Source organism: Hyla sarda, chromosome 5, assembly GCF_029499605.1.
Source record: "Hyla sarda isolate aHylSar1 chromosome 5, aHylSar1.hap1, whole genome shotgun sequence".
Classification (NCBI taxonomy): Eukaryota; Metazoa; Chordata; class Amphibia; order Anura; family Hylidae; genus Hyla; species Hyla sarda.
In genome coordinates, this window is record NC_079193.1 from 67262159 (window position 1) to 67279285 (window position 17127).

Sequence of the window (17127 nt, forward strand, 5' to 3'; positions counted from 1 at the left end):
AGGAAAAATCAACAGAAGATGAACAGTCCATCTTGTAATGTTTAAAGAAGGTAGATAGAGTGCTCCAAGAGGCACTCTGACAAATATGTTCCAAAGGAACTGAGCCTCGCTCAGCCCTAGGAGGTAGCTAAGGCCCTGGTAGAGTGAGCTGTGAACTTTGGAGGTTCCAAATCAGCAACACAATAAGCATCCTTGATGCATTCACATATCCAACGGGCGAACGTGGGCTTAGAGGCTTTTTTCCCCTTATTTGGACCCTGAAAAACCACAAATAGGTTTTCTCCCTTCCTGAAAGTGGCAGTTCTTTCTATATACACCTGAAGAGCCCTGACCAAGTCCAAATTTTTAAGATGGTCTTCTTCCCCAGCGGAAGAATCAGGAATATATTTTGGTAAGGAAATCAACTGATTTCTGTTAGAAAAAGAAGAAACTTTAGGAGAAAAATCAGGTAAGTACCATAAAAGGACTCTGTCCGGTAGAAATATAGTGTAGGGCTCAGCTGAGGAGAAAGCTTGAAGTTCTCCAAGTCTCTTGGCAGTGGTAATTGCAAGAAGGAAGCTGACTTTCATGGAGAGGAACTTGATGTTCACATCCTGTAAAGGCTTGAAAGGAGAAAAACATATATGTTTAAGGACTAGACCCAAGTCCCAGGTAGCAACAGGCCTAACAATTCTTGGGCGCACTCTAGAGACTGCCTTAATAAAGCTTCCAACCTCTGGAATGTGAAAGAGCTTTTTCCCCCAAAAAGCTGACATAGCGGTTATTTGAACCTTCAGGGTGTTGGGGGACAGGCCCCTGTCGAATCCATCTTGAAGAAATTCAAGCATTTGCGGTATTGAAGGAGAAGAAGAGTCGAGCTGCCAAGCAGTGCACCAACCGGAAAACTCTTTAGTCTGGCATATGTTTTATTGGTCGCCACACTCCTTGAGTGGGACAGCGTGTCCAATATATGGTCCAAAAAACCCTTGGCTTTTAATATGGACCTATCAACCTCCAAGCCGTCAGATTGAGAGATGTTAAGTTGTGGCAGAGTTGGTTGCCCTGGGCTACCAGATTGTGCCTCAGAGGGAGTCCCCAGAATGTTCCCTGACTCAGCATCATGAGGAGGGAGAACCAGGATCTTTTTGGCCAGAATGGAATTATTGCTATTACTGAGGCCTGAAATGTACGCCAGTCTGAAGTTCCATGGGATCGACATCGCATCCACTGCCCAAGGGTGATCCTCCATGTAAAGGGAGCAGAAGCGAGGAAGCTTCCTGTTGTATTTGGTCGCCATCAAGTCGATGTCCGGAAGACCCCAGAGTTGGCAAATCTGCTGAAACATTAGTGAACATAGGGACCATTCCCCCGGAACTGTGCTCAGACGGCTCAGACGATCCGTCAAAGTATTCTGGACTCCTCTGATATGGACTGCGGATAACCTTGTTACCCTTGTTTCCGCCCAATTGAAGATTTTCCCCACTTCCTGGAGAAGTGTGCGGGATTTGGTACCTCCCTGCTTGTTGATGTAGAACACCGAGGCCATATTGTCCGATTGAATCCGAACCGCAGCTCCGGAAAGGTGATGTTCGAATTTCCTGAGGGCATAGAATATGGCTCTCAGCTCCTTTGTGTTGGAGGCTAGGTCCATCTCCTCTGGGCTCCATGTTCCTGAGACCGTGACATCCATCATGTGGGCTCCCCACCCTGTGCCCGAGGCATCTGTGGTAACAATTGTCCAAACTGGATCTTCTAGAGACAGACAGTCTTTCAGGTCGGCCCACCAAAGGAGGGACTGTCTGGTAGTGGTTGAAAGAATATGTAGGGAGTCCAAACCTGAAATTGTCCGGTTCCAGATGCGTAGAACTTCTGACTGTAAGGGTCTAATGTGCCACAGAGCCCAGGGAACTGCTTCCGCTGCTGATGACAATAGACCTAGAAAACTCATTAGGGTTCTGAGGGAGACCCTGCGAGGTGTTCTTAGGAAGCAATATCCTCTTAGGATCAGGGGCGGATCCAGAGTCGAGTTTCGGGAGGGGCACTATTAGAGTATTTTGTGTTGGCGGACAGAAAATAAGATGTTGCTTACGGAACTTACAATATTATTAAATGTATCATACAGTCCTAACCTTGTTTAAGACTCTTAGGCCATGTTCACAAGTCAGAATAATTATCAAATATACCAATTGCCACAGAATGGGAAAGTGCTAAAGAAGTTTTTACCATTTAAAACTACAGCTTCCAGTATGACCTAAGCAGTGGTACGGGGATGCTGGGAGTTGTTGTTTCACCCATCATTACTGCAGAACTTCTTCAGTGACTACAGCTCTGATGGGACACACACAGGAGGATACAGGATGACATCAGTGACTACAGGTGACGTCTTCTCTATAGTTTTTCCTTATCTAATTCAGATGTACATACCACCGGGACTTGTTTCAGCTAAATGTTCTCCCTGCAGAACTTGATGCCCAGACGTCTCCTCACTATGTCAGCAGATTCTGATCCTCTATATGAAAACAATAATTATTATAATACTGCCAGACATGTATTCTTCGAATATAATACTGGCACATACCTTCTGAATATAATTCTGACACACTGTACCCTCTGAATATAATACCGCATCACACCGTACCCTCTGAATATAATACTATCATACACCGTACCCTCTGAATATAATACTACCACACACTGCGCCATCTAAATATAATACTACCACACACTGTGCCCTCTGAATATAACACTACCACACACTGTGCCCTCTAAATTTAATACTAACAAACACTGCACTCTCTGAATATAATACTACCACACACTGCACTCTCTGAATATAATACTACCACACTGTGCCCTCTAAATTTAATACTACCACACACTGTGCCCTCTAAATTTAATACTACCACACACTGCACTCTCTGAATAGAATACTACCACACACTGCACTCTCTGAATAGAATACTACCACACACTGTACCCTCTGTATATAATACTACCACACACTGTACCCTCTAAATTTAATACTACCACACACTGCACTCTCTGATTATAACTTGCTGTGCAGTGCACCCTCTGAATAAAATACCCAAATGTATTGTGGCCCATAAAAAATGTACCACCCCAGAAGTTCCTCAATCTACAATATACTTCTGAAATGCAAAACACTCTGTGCCTTCACATATAGTAATAATGCCCCATCTTGTGCCCCTACATATAATAATTATGACCCGTCCTGTTCCCCCCACATAATAATGCCCTGTGCCCCTAACATATATTGCCCCCTGTGCTGTGCCCTTCACATATAATTCCCCGTTCTTTGCCCCTCACATATAATGCCCCCATCATGCGTCCCTCACATACAATGCCCCCTGTGCTGTGCCCCTCACATATAATGCCCCCCGTGCTGTGCCCCTCACATATAATGTCCCCTGTGCTGTTCCCCTCACATATAATGCCCCCTGTGCTGTGCCCCTCACATATAATGCCCCCCATGCTGTGCCCCTCACATATAATGCTCCTGTCATATGCCCCACACATATAATGCCCCGTGCTGTGCCCTTCACATATAATGCCCCCGTTCTTTGCCCCTCACATATAATGCCCTCATCATGCGCCCCTCACATATAATGCCCCCTGTCCTGTCCAGTCAGGGGGCATTATATGTGAGGGGCACAGCACAGGGGGCATTATATGTTTGGGGCACATGACAGGAGCATTATATGTGAGGGGCACAGGACAGGGGGCATTATATGTGAGGGGCGCATGATGGCGCAATATATATGAGGGGCACAGGATGGGGGCATTATATATGAGGGGCACATGATGGGGGCATTATTTGTGAGGGGCACAGCACAGGGGGCATTATATGTGTGGGGCACAGCACAGGGGGCATTATATGTGATGGGCACAGAACAAGGGGCATTATATGTGTGGGGCACAGCACGGGCATTATATGTGAGGGGAACAGCACAGGGGACATTATGTGTGGGGCACAGCACAGGGGGCATTATATGTGTGGGGCACAGCACAGGGGGAATTATGTGTGGGGCACAGCACAGGGGGCATTATATGATATAATGCCCCCTGTGCTGTGCCCCACACATAATGCCCCCTGTGCTGTGCCCCACACATATAATGCCCCCTGTGCTGTGCCCCTCACATATAATGCCCCCTGTAATGCCCACACATATAAATTATATGTGTGGGGGGCACAGCACAGGGGGCATTATATTTGTGGGGCACAGCACAGGGGGCATTATGTGTGTGGGGCACAGCACAGGGGGCATTATATCATATAATGCCCCCTGTGCTGTGCCCCACACATATAATACCCCCTGTGCTGTGCCCCACACATATAATGCCCCCTGTGCTGTGCCCCCCACACATATAATTTATATGTGTGGGCACAGCACAGAGGGCATTATATGTGAGGGGCACAGCACAGGGGGCATTATATGTGTGGGGCACAGCACAGGGGGCATTATATGTGTGGGGCACAGCACAGGGGGCATTATGTGTGGGGCACAGCACAGGGGGCATTATGTGTGGGGCACAGCACAGGGGGCATTAAATGTGAGGGGCACAGCACAGGGGCCCCCCCCTGTCATGTGCTCTTAACATATAGTGCCCCCAGTGCTTTGCCCTGCAGCACCTCACATTAAAAATTCCCCTTTCTCTCCCCCCCCCCCTAAGTTTTTAAATCCCCCTCCGATACAGTGCCCTTAACAGTGGCACATATTCCAAATCCCAAATCCCCTGGGCCCTGAGCATACTCTTCTTACTTACTGTATGCTGGCCGCGGGGACGGGATTTCCGGGCGCCGGCGCGATGATGTGACGTCATCGCGCCGGCCTGCAGAGGATCGCGTCCCCACAGCTCACACGCTGTGTACTCACAGCGTGTGACTGCCAAGGTTAGTGAATGGTGGAGCGGAAGCTTACAGCTTCGGCTCCACCATTCTAGGGGGCGGGGGACAGCAATCTCGGGGGGGGGGGCAATTGGCCCCTTGCCCCCCCCCCCCCCCCCTGGATCCGCCACTGCTTAGGATACGATCCTTCCTGGGTGCAGAGAGGTACAGTTTCAGCTCTACAGAATCTAGGATGAAACCGAGAAATTGTTTGGTCGTGGTCGGGATCAAATCTGATTTGTCCCAGTTGACTAACCAACCCAAGCTCTGGAGCAACTCTAAGGTAATCTGAACATGGTCCAGTAGAGTCAATTCTGACTTGGCTATTAGAAGCCAGTCGTCTAAGTATGGGATAACTCTTATCCTTGACAACCTTAGAACCGTCATCATGGAGGACCCCACCTTGGTAAACACAAATGGAGCAGAGGTGATCCCGAATGGGAGGACTTTGAATTGAAGATGGAACAGAACCCCTCGGATTCTGACAGCAATCCTTAGGATTTTCCATGATTCCTGATGTATTGGAAAATGGAAATAAGCATCTTTCAGGTCCAAAGATGCCATGTATTCCCCTCTGGACAGAAGAGGTCTGACTGACCTTATAGTCTCCATTTTGAACTTTCTTTTTTGAAAGTGACGGTTCAAGTACCTTAACCCCTTAAGGACGCAGGACGTAAATGTACGTCCTGGTGCGGTGGTACTTAACGCACCCGGACGTACATTTACGTCCTGTGCATAACCGCGGGCATCGGAGCGATGCCCGTGTCATGCGCGGCTGATCCCGGCTGCTGATCGCAGCCAGGGACCTGCCGGCAATGGCCGACGCCCGCGATCTCGCGGGCGTCCGCCATTAACCCCTCAGGTGCCGGGATCAATACAGATCCCGGCATCTGCAGGAGTGTGCGATTTGAATGAATGATCGGATCGCCCGCAGCGCTGCTGCGGGGATCCGATCATTCAGAATGCCGCACGGAGGTCCCCTCACCTTCCTCCATCCGGCTCCCGGCGTCTCCTGCTCTGGTCTGAGATCGAGCAGACCAGAGCAGAAGATGACTGAAAACACTGATCTGTTCTATGTCCTATACATAGAACAGATCAGTATTAGCAATCATGGTATTGCTATGAATAGTCCCCTATGGGGACTATTCAAGTGTAAAAAAAAATGTAAAAAAATTTAAAAGTAAAAGTAAAAAAAAAGTGAAAAATCCCCTCCCCCAATAAAAAAGTAAAACGTCTGTTTTTTCCTATTTTACCCCCAAAAAGCGTAAAAAATAAATTTTATAGACATATTTGGTATCGCCGCGTGCGTAAATGTCCGAACTATTAAAATAAAATGTTAATGATCCCGTACGGTGAACGGCGTGAACAAAAAAAATTTTAAAAAGTCCAAAATTGCAACTTTTTTTTAATACATTTTATTAAAAAAAATTATAAAAAATGTATTAAAAGCTTTTTATATGCAAATGTGGTATCAAAAAAAAGTACAGATCATGGCCCACAAAAATTAGCCCCCATACCGCCGCTTATACGGAAAAATAAAAAAGTTAGAGGTCATCAAACTAAAGGGATTATAAACGTACTAATTTGGTTAAAAAGTTTGTGATTTTTTTTAAGCGCAACAATAATAGAAAAGTATGTAATAATGGGTATCATTTTTATCGTATTGACCCTCAGAATAAAGAATACACGTTATTTTTACCATAAATTGTACGGCGTGAAAACGAAACCTTCCAAAATTAGCAAAATTGCGTTTTTCGTTTTAATTTCCCCCAAAAAATAGTGTTTTTTGGTTGCGCCATACATTTTATGATATGAGTTATGTCATTACAAAGGACAACTGGTCACGCAAAAAACAAGCCCTCATACTAGTCTGTGGATGAAAATATAAGAGGCTTAAGGCCAAAATGGGCTGAGTCCTTAAGGGGTAAGTTTATTATAAGACGATGTTTCCCTGAAGGCTTGGGTGCAAGGAAAACCGGGGAGTATACGCCCCGGCCTTGCTCCTAAGGGGGAAACAGGCTCCAGTGCGGCCAAAGAAATTAACTCTAGAATAGAGCTTTCTAATTGTACTTGCTTTGGTTCTTGAAGAATAGCGGAAATTAGAAATTTTTCTGAGGGCAGAACAATTAAGGGGAGAGAATAATCGTTTTTATTATCTCCAACACCCAAGGATCCTTGATCCTTTGTGCCAAACCAGAAAAAATAAAGCAAGGCGGCCGCCCACTGGAGTATCTACCCCGTCAAAAGGATTGCTTCTTTTGGTCAGAAGCGCTCTTACCCTGATTGCCTCTCCTAGAGGTCCTAAACCCCCTACCATGGCTAGAATATCTATTTCTTAGGAGGACTACTTCCTAGTGTATATCTTGGAAGCATTAGGAGTAAGAGGCAAGGATTTCCCCTTCCTATCAGACAGTTCTTCCATTAGAGTGTCTAACACAGACCCAAACAGTTTACCAGGGGTAAACAACATGTTACAAAGCTGCGTTTTAGAGTAGCTGTCTCCTGGCCAAGGGCGAAGCCAAAGGGCTCTTCTGCCAGCTGTGGAAAGCCCCATAGTCCTTGCCCCGAGTTTTAGTTGCTGAGAAGAGGAGTCACAGAGAAAATCTATAGCTAGATTAATCTTTCCAAAGGAGGAGAGCAAATCCTTCCTAGGAATTCCAGAGGAAATGTCTTCCTGAAGGCTATTAAGCCAGCCTCTTAGGGCAACCGCCACGTTGTTAGAGGCAACAGCCACCGAACTCTGGCAAGCTCCTGCTATGTAGGTGCGCTTAAAGGCAATCTCCATTTTACGGTCTAAAGGATCTCTCAGATTAGATCCATCCTCAGCAGGAAGAACTGTCCTCTTGGGCATTTTGGCAATAGCCATGTCCACCTTAGGGGGGTTAATCCAGATCTTACACTGGGACTGGTCAAGGGGAAACATCATTTTATATCTTTTTGAGATTACCGGAGCTCTGTCCGGTTTCTCCCACTCTGCAGACATAAGTGCAGACAGAACATCGTCCACCTGAAAGGACCTAAAACTCTGGAGGTAGAAGGGGCATCCTCCTTAGGTTTATGGTGAGAATCCGCCTGTACAAACAATTTTTGTGTTTTCTCTGGCAGAAAGAAAAATGTTGAGGTATCCTCCATTACATCCTCATCAGAGGAATCGACCACAGTCTCTCTATCTTCGCCGTCATCCACTTCCATGGGAGCAGGAGCGGGGTGACTGTACCGGGAGCGTTTTCTGGGAATAGAAAGGGATTATTTCAGGTCCTTTATGGAACCTGCTACAAAGTCCTTGACCCAGACATAGACGTCCCTGATATCTGGTTCACCAGCTGGAGGTAGTGCGGGAAGAGGTCGACAAGAACCACAAGTGGTGTATTCACTATCATCCGGTGATGGTATGTTGCATTTTTTACAGGATACATTATGTATTTTATCCAAAGATTTACGGGGATGAGACACGCTAGACTCTCTTGAAGACATCTATAAAAGAGAGATTATTAAAAAAATAAAAAATTCTTTCATTAGTAGGAAATAAATAACCACAAAGGAACCTGTACAAGGAAAAAGAAGGGGTAACACACTGAGATATATAAGAAGATAGTTACAGAAGCAACTGACAGCACAAAGCAATAAGCAGTAGTGTCAGAGCAAGCTGCAGATTCCAAAGAGACTGAACTGAGGCTACTCCCAGGCTTTTATACAGCCTTCCTAGAGAAGGCACACCCACTTCTGGGAGTTTAACCCCTTAAGGACCAAGGGCGTATAGGTACGCCTTTGCTCCCTGGTACTTAAGGACCAAGGGCGCACCTGAACGCCCGTGGGAATTTCGGTCCCCGCTGCGTGCTGGGCGGGGATCGGGCCGGGGTGACTGCTGATATCTATCAGCAGGCACCCCGCGCAAATGCCCAGGGGGGTCATTAGACTCCCCATGTCGGCGATCAGCGCAAATCGCAAGTGAATTCACACCTGCGATTTGCGCCGATTACGGGTCATTACGGGTCTATGGTGATGCGGTGACCCGGAATAGAAAGGGGATCGCGGGTGTCCTAGACACCCACGATCCCCCTGTAGCGATAGGAGTGAGGTGGCAGAGGTGCCACCCCTCCTATCTCTGCTATTGGTGGTCTAGACGCGACCACCAATAGCAGATCGGGGGCGGAGGGGTTTACTTTGGGTTTCCCCGTTCTGCCCACCCACAATAGGCGGGGCAGAATGGGGAAACCGACAGGGACCGGCGCCGAGATCCACTTACCCATCGGCGACGGCAGCGGGCGACGATCGGCGGAAGAAGAGGACGGCGACGCAGCTTCCTGGATCCGACGGAAGCCAGTGAGTTACTTAGCAACATCTGGAGGGCTACAGTCTGAGACCACTATAGTGGTCTCTAAACTGTAACCCTCCAGATGTTGCAAAACTACAACTTCCAGCATGCCCAGAGAGCTGTTTAGGCTTGCTGGGAGTTGCAGTTTTGCAACAGCTGGAGGTCTACAGTTTGAGACCACTGCAAAGTGATCTCTATACTGTGCACCTCCAGATCTTGCAAAACTAAAACTCCCAGCATGCCCACACAGCAGTTTGCTGTCTGGGCATGCTGGGAGTTGTAGTTTTGCAACATCTGGAGGTCCACAGTTTGGAGACCACTGTGCAGTGGTCTCTAAACTATAGCTCTCCAGATGTTGCAAAACTGCAACTCCCAGCATGACTAAACAGCAAACAGCTGTCTCTGCATGCTGGGAGTTGTTGTTGCGATCCCTCCAGCTGTTGCATAACTACATCTCCCAGCATGCCTTTCGTCGATCAGTGCATGCTGGGAGTTGAAGTTTTGCAACAGCTGGAGGCACACTGGTTGGAAAATACTGAGTTAGGTAACAGAACCTAACGGAAGGTTTTCCAACCAGTGTGCCTCCAGCTGTTGCAAAAGTACAACTCCCAGCATGCAAGGTCTGTCAGTACATGCTGGGAGTTGTAGTTTTGAAACAGCTGGAGGTTTGCCCCCCCATGTGAACGTACAGGGTACATTCACACTGGCGGGTTTACAGTAAGTTTTCTGCTTCAAGTATGAGCTGCGGCAAATTTTTCTCAGCAGCGCAAACTCCTAGCGATAAATTCACTGTAAACCTCCGCCTGTGTGAACGTACCCTAAAAACACTACACTACACTACACTACACTACACTTACACATAATAAAGGGTAAAACACTACATTTACACCCCCTTACACTGTCCCCCTAATAAAAAACGTATTGTACGGCAGCGTTTCCAAAACAGAGCCTCCAGCTGTTGCAAAACAACAACTCACAGCATTTCCGGATAGCCACTGACTGTCCAGGCATGCTGGGAGTTTAGCAACAGCTGGAGGCACCCTGTTTGGGAATCACTGGCGTAGAATACGGGAGGTAAAAGGAAAAAAAGACCCCCAAAATTTGTAACGCAATTTCTCCTGAGTACGGAAATACCCCATATGTGGGCGTAAAATGCTCTGCGGACGCACAACAAGGCTCAGGAGTGAGAGCGCACCATGTACATTTGAGGCCTAAATTGGTGATTTGCACAGCGGTTCTGACACAAACCCAAAAAAAGAAATACCCACATGTGACCCCATTTTGGAAACGACACCCCTCACGGAACGTAACAAGGTGTATAGTGAGCCTGAACACCCCACAGGTGTTTGATAAATTTTCATTAAAGTTGGATGGGAAAATGAAAAAAAAATTTTTTTTCACTAAAATGCTGGTATCCCTAAAAGGGAAAATAAAAAAATCCCCTCAAAATTTGTAACCCAATTTCTTCTGAGTAAGAGAATACCCCATATGTGGATGTAAAGTGCTCTATGGGTGCACTACAATGCTCAGAAGAGAAGGAGCGCCATTGGGATTTTGAAGAGAAAATTTGTCCGGAATTGAAGGCCACTTGTGTTTACAAAGCCCCCATGGTACCAGAACAATGGACCCCCCCATATGTGACCCCATTTTGGAAACTACATCCCTCATGTAATGTAATAAGGGGTACAGTGAGCATTTACGCCCCACAGGTGTCTGACAGATTTTTGGAACAGTAATCCATGAAAATGAAAAATGTTATTTTCCATTTGCACAGCCCACTGTTCCAAAGATCTGTCAAACGCCAGTGGGGTGTAAATGCTCACTGCACCACTTATTAAATTCTGTGAGGGGTGTAGTTTCCAAAATAGGGTCACATGTGGGAGGGGGACCACTGTTCTGGCACCACGGGGGGCTTTGTAAATGCACATGGCCCCTGACTACCATTCCAAACGAATTCTCTTTCCAAAAGCTCAATGGTGCTCCTCCTCTTCTGAGCATTGTAGTTCGCCCATAGTTCACGTCAGGTCCACTTATGGGGTACCTCCATACTCAGAAGAGATGGGGTTACAAATTTTGGGGTGTATTTTCTGCTATTAACCCTTGCAAAAATGTGAAATTTGGGGGGGGGGGGGGGAAACACACATTTTGGTGAAAAGAATTTATTATTTTTTTTTTTACATATGCAAAAGTCGTGAAACACCCGTGGGGTATTAAGGCTCACTTTATTCCTTGTTACGTTCCCCAAGGGGTCTAGTTTCCAAAATGGTATGGCATGTTTTTTTTTTTTGCTGTTCTGGCACCATAGGGGCTTCCTAAATGCAACATGCCCCCCAAAAACCATTTCTGAAAAACGTACTCTCCAAAATCCCCTTGTCGCTCCTTCGCTTCTGAGCCCTCTACTGCACCCGCCGAACAATTTACATAGACATATGAGGTATGTCCTTACTCGAGAGAAATTGGGCTACAAATATAAGTATACATTTTCTCCTTTTACCCCTTGTAAATATATGTGTGTATATAGAAGCAGTGTATATATTTTTGATGGATGTGTGTGTATATACAGTGGCAGTGTATGTGTATATAGTGGCTGTATATGTGTGTATGTAGAGGCAGTGTATATATTTATGATGGATGTGTGTGTATATACAGTGGCAGTGTATGTGTATATAGTGGCTGTATATGTGTGTATGATGGCCATGTGTGTATAAAGGGGCAGTGTGTGTATATAGAGGCAGTGTATATATTTATGATGGGTGTGTGTATATATAGTGGCAGTGTATATGCATATAGTACCTGTGTATGTGTATGATGGCCATGTGTGTATAAAGGGGCAGTGTGTGTATATAGAGGCAGTGTATATATTTATGATGGATGTGTGTGTATATACAGTGGCAGTGTATGTGTATATAGTGGATGTATATGTGTGTATGATGGCCATGTGTGTATAAAGGGGCAGTGTGTGTATATAGAGGCAGTGTATATATTTACGATGGCTGTGTGTGTATATACAGTGGCAGTGTATGTGTATATAGTGGCTGTATATGTGTGTATGATGGCAGTGTGTATATATATAGTGGCAGCAGTGGCGTACCAAGGAGGGGCGGGGGGTGCAGCCCGCCCCTGGTGCCACTCTCAAGGGGGGTGCCAGGGGCGGACTGACCCGCCGCCGCCGCTGCTGAGGTCCGGGACACTCTGCATTTACCTATAAGAAAGGGGGGGGGAAGAGGGGGGGGGGTGCTCTGCATTTACCTATAGGGAAGGGGGGAGAGGGAGGGGGAGTGCTCTGCAGTTACTATAGGGAAGGGGGGGAAAGGGAGGAGGGGTGCTCTGCATTTATTAGAGGGAAGGGGGGAGAGGGAGGGGGTGCTCTGCATTTACTATAGGGAAGGGGGAGAGGGAGGGGGGTGCTCTGCATTTACCTATAGGGAAGGGGGAGAGGGAGGGGGGTGCTCTTCATTTACTATAGGGACGGGGGGGTGCTCTGCATTTACCTAAAGGGAAGGGGGGTGCTCTGCATTTACCTATAGGGAAGGGGGAGAGAGGGGGGGGTGCTCTGCATTTACCCATAGGGAAGGGGGAGAGGGGGGGGCTCTGCATTTACCTATAGGGAAGGGGGGAGAGGGGGGGGGGTGCTCTGCATTTACCTACAGGGAAGGGGGGGAGAGGGAGGGGGTGCTCTGCATTTACCTATAGGGAAGGGGGGGAGAGGGAGGGGGGTGCTCTGCATTTACCTATAGGGAAGGGGGGAGGGGGGTGCTCTGCGTATACATCTAGGGAAGGGGGGAGAGGGGGGTGCTCTGCATATACCTAGGACTGGGCGGTATGACCATATGTGTATCACGGTATTTTTTTAACTTACGGTGGTTCCGCGGTATATACCGGTATCCCCCCCCCAATAAAAAATCATGTGACCCGCCAGCACTGTTCTGCTCCCCCCAATTAATGATTAGCCCAGCGGGGTACTACTCACATATGTCAAGCCAGTGGTCTCCATCCTGCAGACCTCCAGTTGTTGCAAAACTACAACTCCCAGCATGCCCGGACAGCCAACGGCTGTCTGGGCATGCTGGGAGTTGTAGTTTTGCAACAGCTGTAGGTCAGCAGGTTTGAGACCACTGCTGTACGCTGTATACGGCGTCATACATGACAGTGGGCTTAGCCTATCTCTGGCAGGGGCGGGGCATCGCTCTGGCCGGTGATAGGCTGACGGCTATCCGGCGTTCCCATCCCCAGCGACATGGGTGAGTTAAAAGTTTATTTTCTGTATCTTTTGCAGCCCGGGCATAGGTATACAGCGTACAGCAGTGGTCTCAAACCTCCGGACCTCCAGCTGTTGCAAAACTACAACTCCCAGTATGCCCGGACAGCTGTTGGCTGTCCAGGCATGCTGGGAGTTGTAGTTTTGAAACAACTGGAGGTCCGCAGGGTGGAGACCACTGGCGTACAGAGAGTTCCATCGCCAGCTGTCCGGGCATGCTGGGAGTTGTAGTTTTGCAACATCTGGAGGTCTGCAGGTTGGAGACCACTGGCGTACAGTATAGAGTTCCAGCGCCCGGCGGCCCCCAACAAAGAGGAGGAGGGCAGTGCTTGACATATGTGAGTAGTACCCCGCTGGGCTGATCATTAATTGGGGGGAGCAGAACAGTGCTGGCGGGTAACATAGGATTAGTTCCCCGATGTGGGGACAGCGCTGTGCTAGGCTGATAATACATTCCCGAGGGGGAGGGGCCCAACCGGTATTGCGGTATGGGGGAAAATCCATATTGTGCAGCCCAAAAAATTTGGTATTCGGTATGAACCAGTATACCGCCCAGCCCTAGATATACCTATGGGAAAGAGGGGGGGGGGGGGGTGTAGCTCTGCATATACCTATGGGAAAGAGGGGGTTACCTGGCTACCTACCTACCTACCTGCCCTTTTACTGTGCAGGACACCAAGGAGGGCATTATTACAGTTTGTGGGCCTATAGATGGGAAGATTGTGTAGAGGAGGGGAGGGCACTGAAAATATGCAGAGTCTGACATGTTTTTCCTGCAGATGTTAAGAGATCCACATGGCGGTCTTATCCGGACGGAGAAGAAAAGGAAAGAGGACGCCGCTGATCAGAAAATACATAATTGTGAGTCCCAAAATGTAACTGTAATCGCTTATATGATGTACAGATCGTGTGTACAGCTGATATCTACCGCCATATGGTCCTGTGTATAATCACTTATATTGTATACAGATCCTGTATAGTATATTGGTCTGTGTATAGTGGTTTTATTCAGTACAGTATGGTGGTATTATCCAGTTATTGTGTGGTGGTATATATTTACTCCTTGTATACCAGTATTATTGGTTATAGAAATTTACCTACGTTAAAGTGTTTCTTGCATATATAAATTTTAGTTTATTATGTGTGGGATTTGGGTGGAATAGGAGTGTGGCAGAAGTTTGAAGAGCTGCAGGGGCCCTTGCTTTTTTCTTTGGTCCGGTGGCCCCGAGTGTTGTCAGTCCGCTCCTTGGGGGAGGGGGTGTAATTAAAGTGTGTGTGTGTGTGGGGGGGGGGGGGGGGGTGCCAAACAAAGGGTCCGCCCCGAGTGCCAAATGCTCTAGGTACGCCCCTGAGTGGCAGTGTATATGCTTATAGAAGCGGTGCATGTGTATGATGGCCATGTGTGTATAAAGGGGCAGTGTATGTGTATATAGAAGCAGTGTATATATTTATGATATACAGTGGCAGTGTATGTGTATATAGAAGCAGTGTATATATTTATGATGGCTGTGTGTGTATATACAGTGGCAGTGTATGTGTATATAGAGGCAGTGTATATATTTATGATGGCTGTGTGTGTATATACAGTGGCAGTGTATATATTTATGATGGCTGTGTGTGTATATACAGTGGCAGTGTATATGCATATAGAAGCTGTGTATGTGTATGATGGCCATGTGTGTATAAAGGGGCAGTGTGTGTATATAGAAGCAGTGTATATATTTATGATGGCTGTGTGTGTATATACGGTGGCAGTGTATGTGTATATAGTGGCTGTATATGTGTGTATGATGGCAATGTGTGTATATATAGTGGCAGTGTATATGCTTATAGAAGCTGTGCATGTGTATGATGGCCATGTGTGTATAAAGGGGCAGTGTGTGTATATAGAGGCAGTGTATATATTTATGATGGATGTGTGTGTATATACAGTGGAAGTGTATGTGTATATAGAGGCAGTGTATATATTAATGATGGATGTGTGTGTATATACAGTGGCAGTGTATGTGTATATAGAGGCAGTGTATATATTTATGATGGCTGTGTGTGTATATACAGTGGCAGTGTATATATTTATGATGGCTGTGTGTATATACAGTGGCAGTGTATATGCATATAGAAGCTGTGTATGTGTATGATGGCCATGTGTGTATAAAGGGGCAGTGTGTGTATATAGAAGCAGTGTATATATTTATGATGGATGTGTGTGTATATACAGTGGCAGTGTATGTGTATATAGTGTCTGTATATGTGTGTATGATGGCAGTGTGTGTCTATATAGTGGCAGTGTATATGCATATAGAAGCTGTGTATGTGTATGATGGCCATGTGTGTATAAAGGGGGAGTGCATGTGTATATAGAAGCAGTGTATATATTTATGATGGCTGTGTGTGTATATACGGTGGCAGTGTATGTGTATATAGTGGCTGTATATGTGTGTATGATGGCAGTGAGTGTCTATATAGTGGCAGTGTATATATTTATGATGGATGTTTGTGTATATACAGTGGCAGTGTATGTGTATATAGTGGATGTATATGTGTGTATGATGGCAGTGAGTGTCTATATAGTGGCAGTGTATATGCATATAGAAGCTGTGTATGTGTATGATGGCCATGTGTGTATAAAGGGGCAGTGTGTGTATATAGAGGCAGTGTATATATTTATGATGGATGTGCGTGTGTATATACAGTGGCAGTGTATGTGTATACAGAGACATTGTATATATTTATGATGGATGTGTGTGTATATACAGTGGCAGTGTATGTGTATATAGTGGATGTATATGTGTGTATGATGGCAGTGTGTGTCTATATAGTGGCAGTGTATATGCATATAGAAGCTGTGTATGTGTATGATGGCCATGTGTATATAAAGGGGCAGTGTGTGTATATAGAGGCAGTGTATATATTTATGATGGCTGTGTGTGTATATACAGTGGCAGTGTATGTGTATATAGTGGCTGTATATGTGTGTATGATGGCAGTGTGTGTATATATAGTGGCAGTGTATATGCATATAGAAGCTGTGTATGTGTATGATGGCCATGTGTGTATAAAGGGGCAGTGTATATATTTATGATGGCTGTGTGTGTATATAGAGGCAGTGTATATATTTATGATGGCCGTGTGCGTATATACAGTGACAGTGTATGTGTATATAGTGGCTGTATATGTGTGTATGATGGCAGTGTGTGTATATATATACATATATATATATATGTATATATATATATATATATATATATATATATAGTGGCAGTGTATATGCATATAGAAGCTGTGTATGTGTTAGATTGACAAGTATGTATAAAGGGGCAGTGTGTATATTTATGATGGCTGTGTGTGTATATACAGTGGCAGTGTATGTGTATATAGTGGCTGTATATGTGTGTATGATGGCCATGTGTGTATAAAGGGGCAGTGTGTGTATATAGAGGCAGTGTATATATTTATGATGGCTGTATGTGTATATACAGTGGCAGTGAATGTGTATATAGTTGTTACGCCTAGCGCTCCGGGTCCCCGCTCCTCCCCGGAGCGCTCACGGCGTCTCTCTCCCTGCAGCGCCCCGGTCGGTCCCGCTGACCGGGAGCGCTGCACTGTCATGGCCGTCGGGGATGCGATTCGCACAGCGGGATGCGCCCGCTCGCGAATCGCATCCCAGGT

General features: G+C 46.4%; 1 long non-coding RNA gene across 1 annotated transcript in view; it reads left to right on the forward strand.

Moving 5' to 3' along the window:
- The window catches only part of LOC130273207 (uncharacterized), a 77546-nt gene that overhangs the window by 47788 nt on the left and 12631 nt on the right, over nt 1-17127 (forward strand). Inside the window, exon 2 of the long non-coding RNA XR_008843913.1 lies at nt 14238-14319. This is a non-coding gene — a long non-coding RNA (uncharacterized LOC130273207). The remainder of the gene's footprint in view (nt 1-14237; nt 14320-17127) is intronic.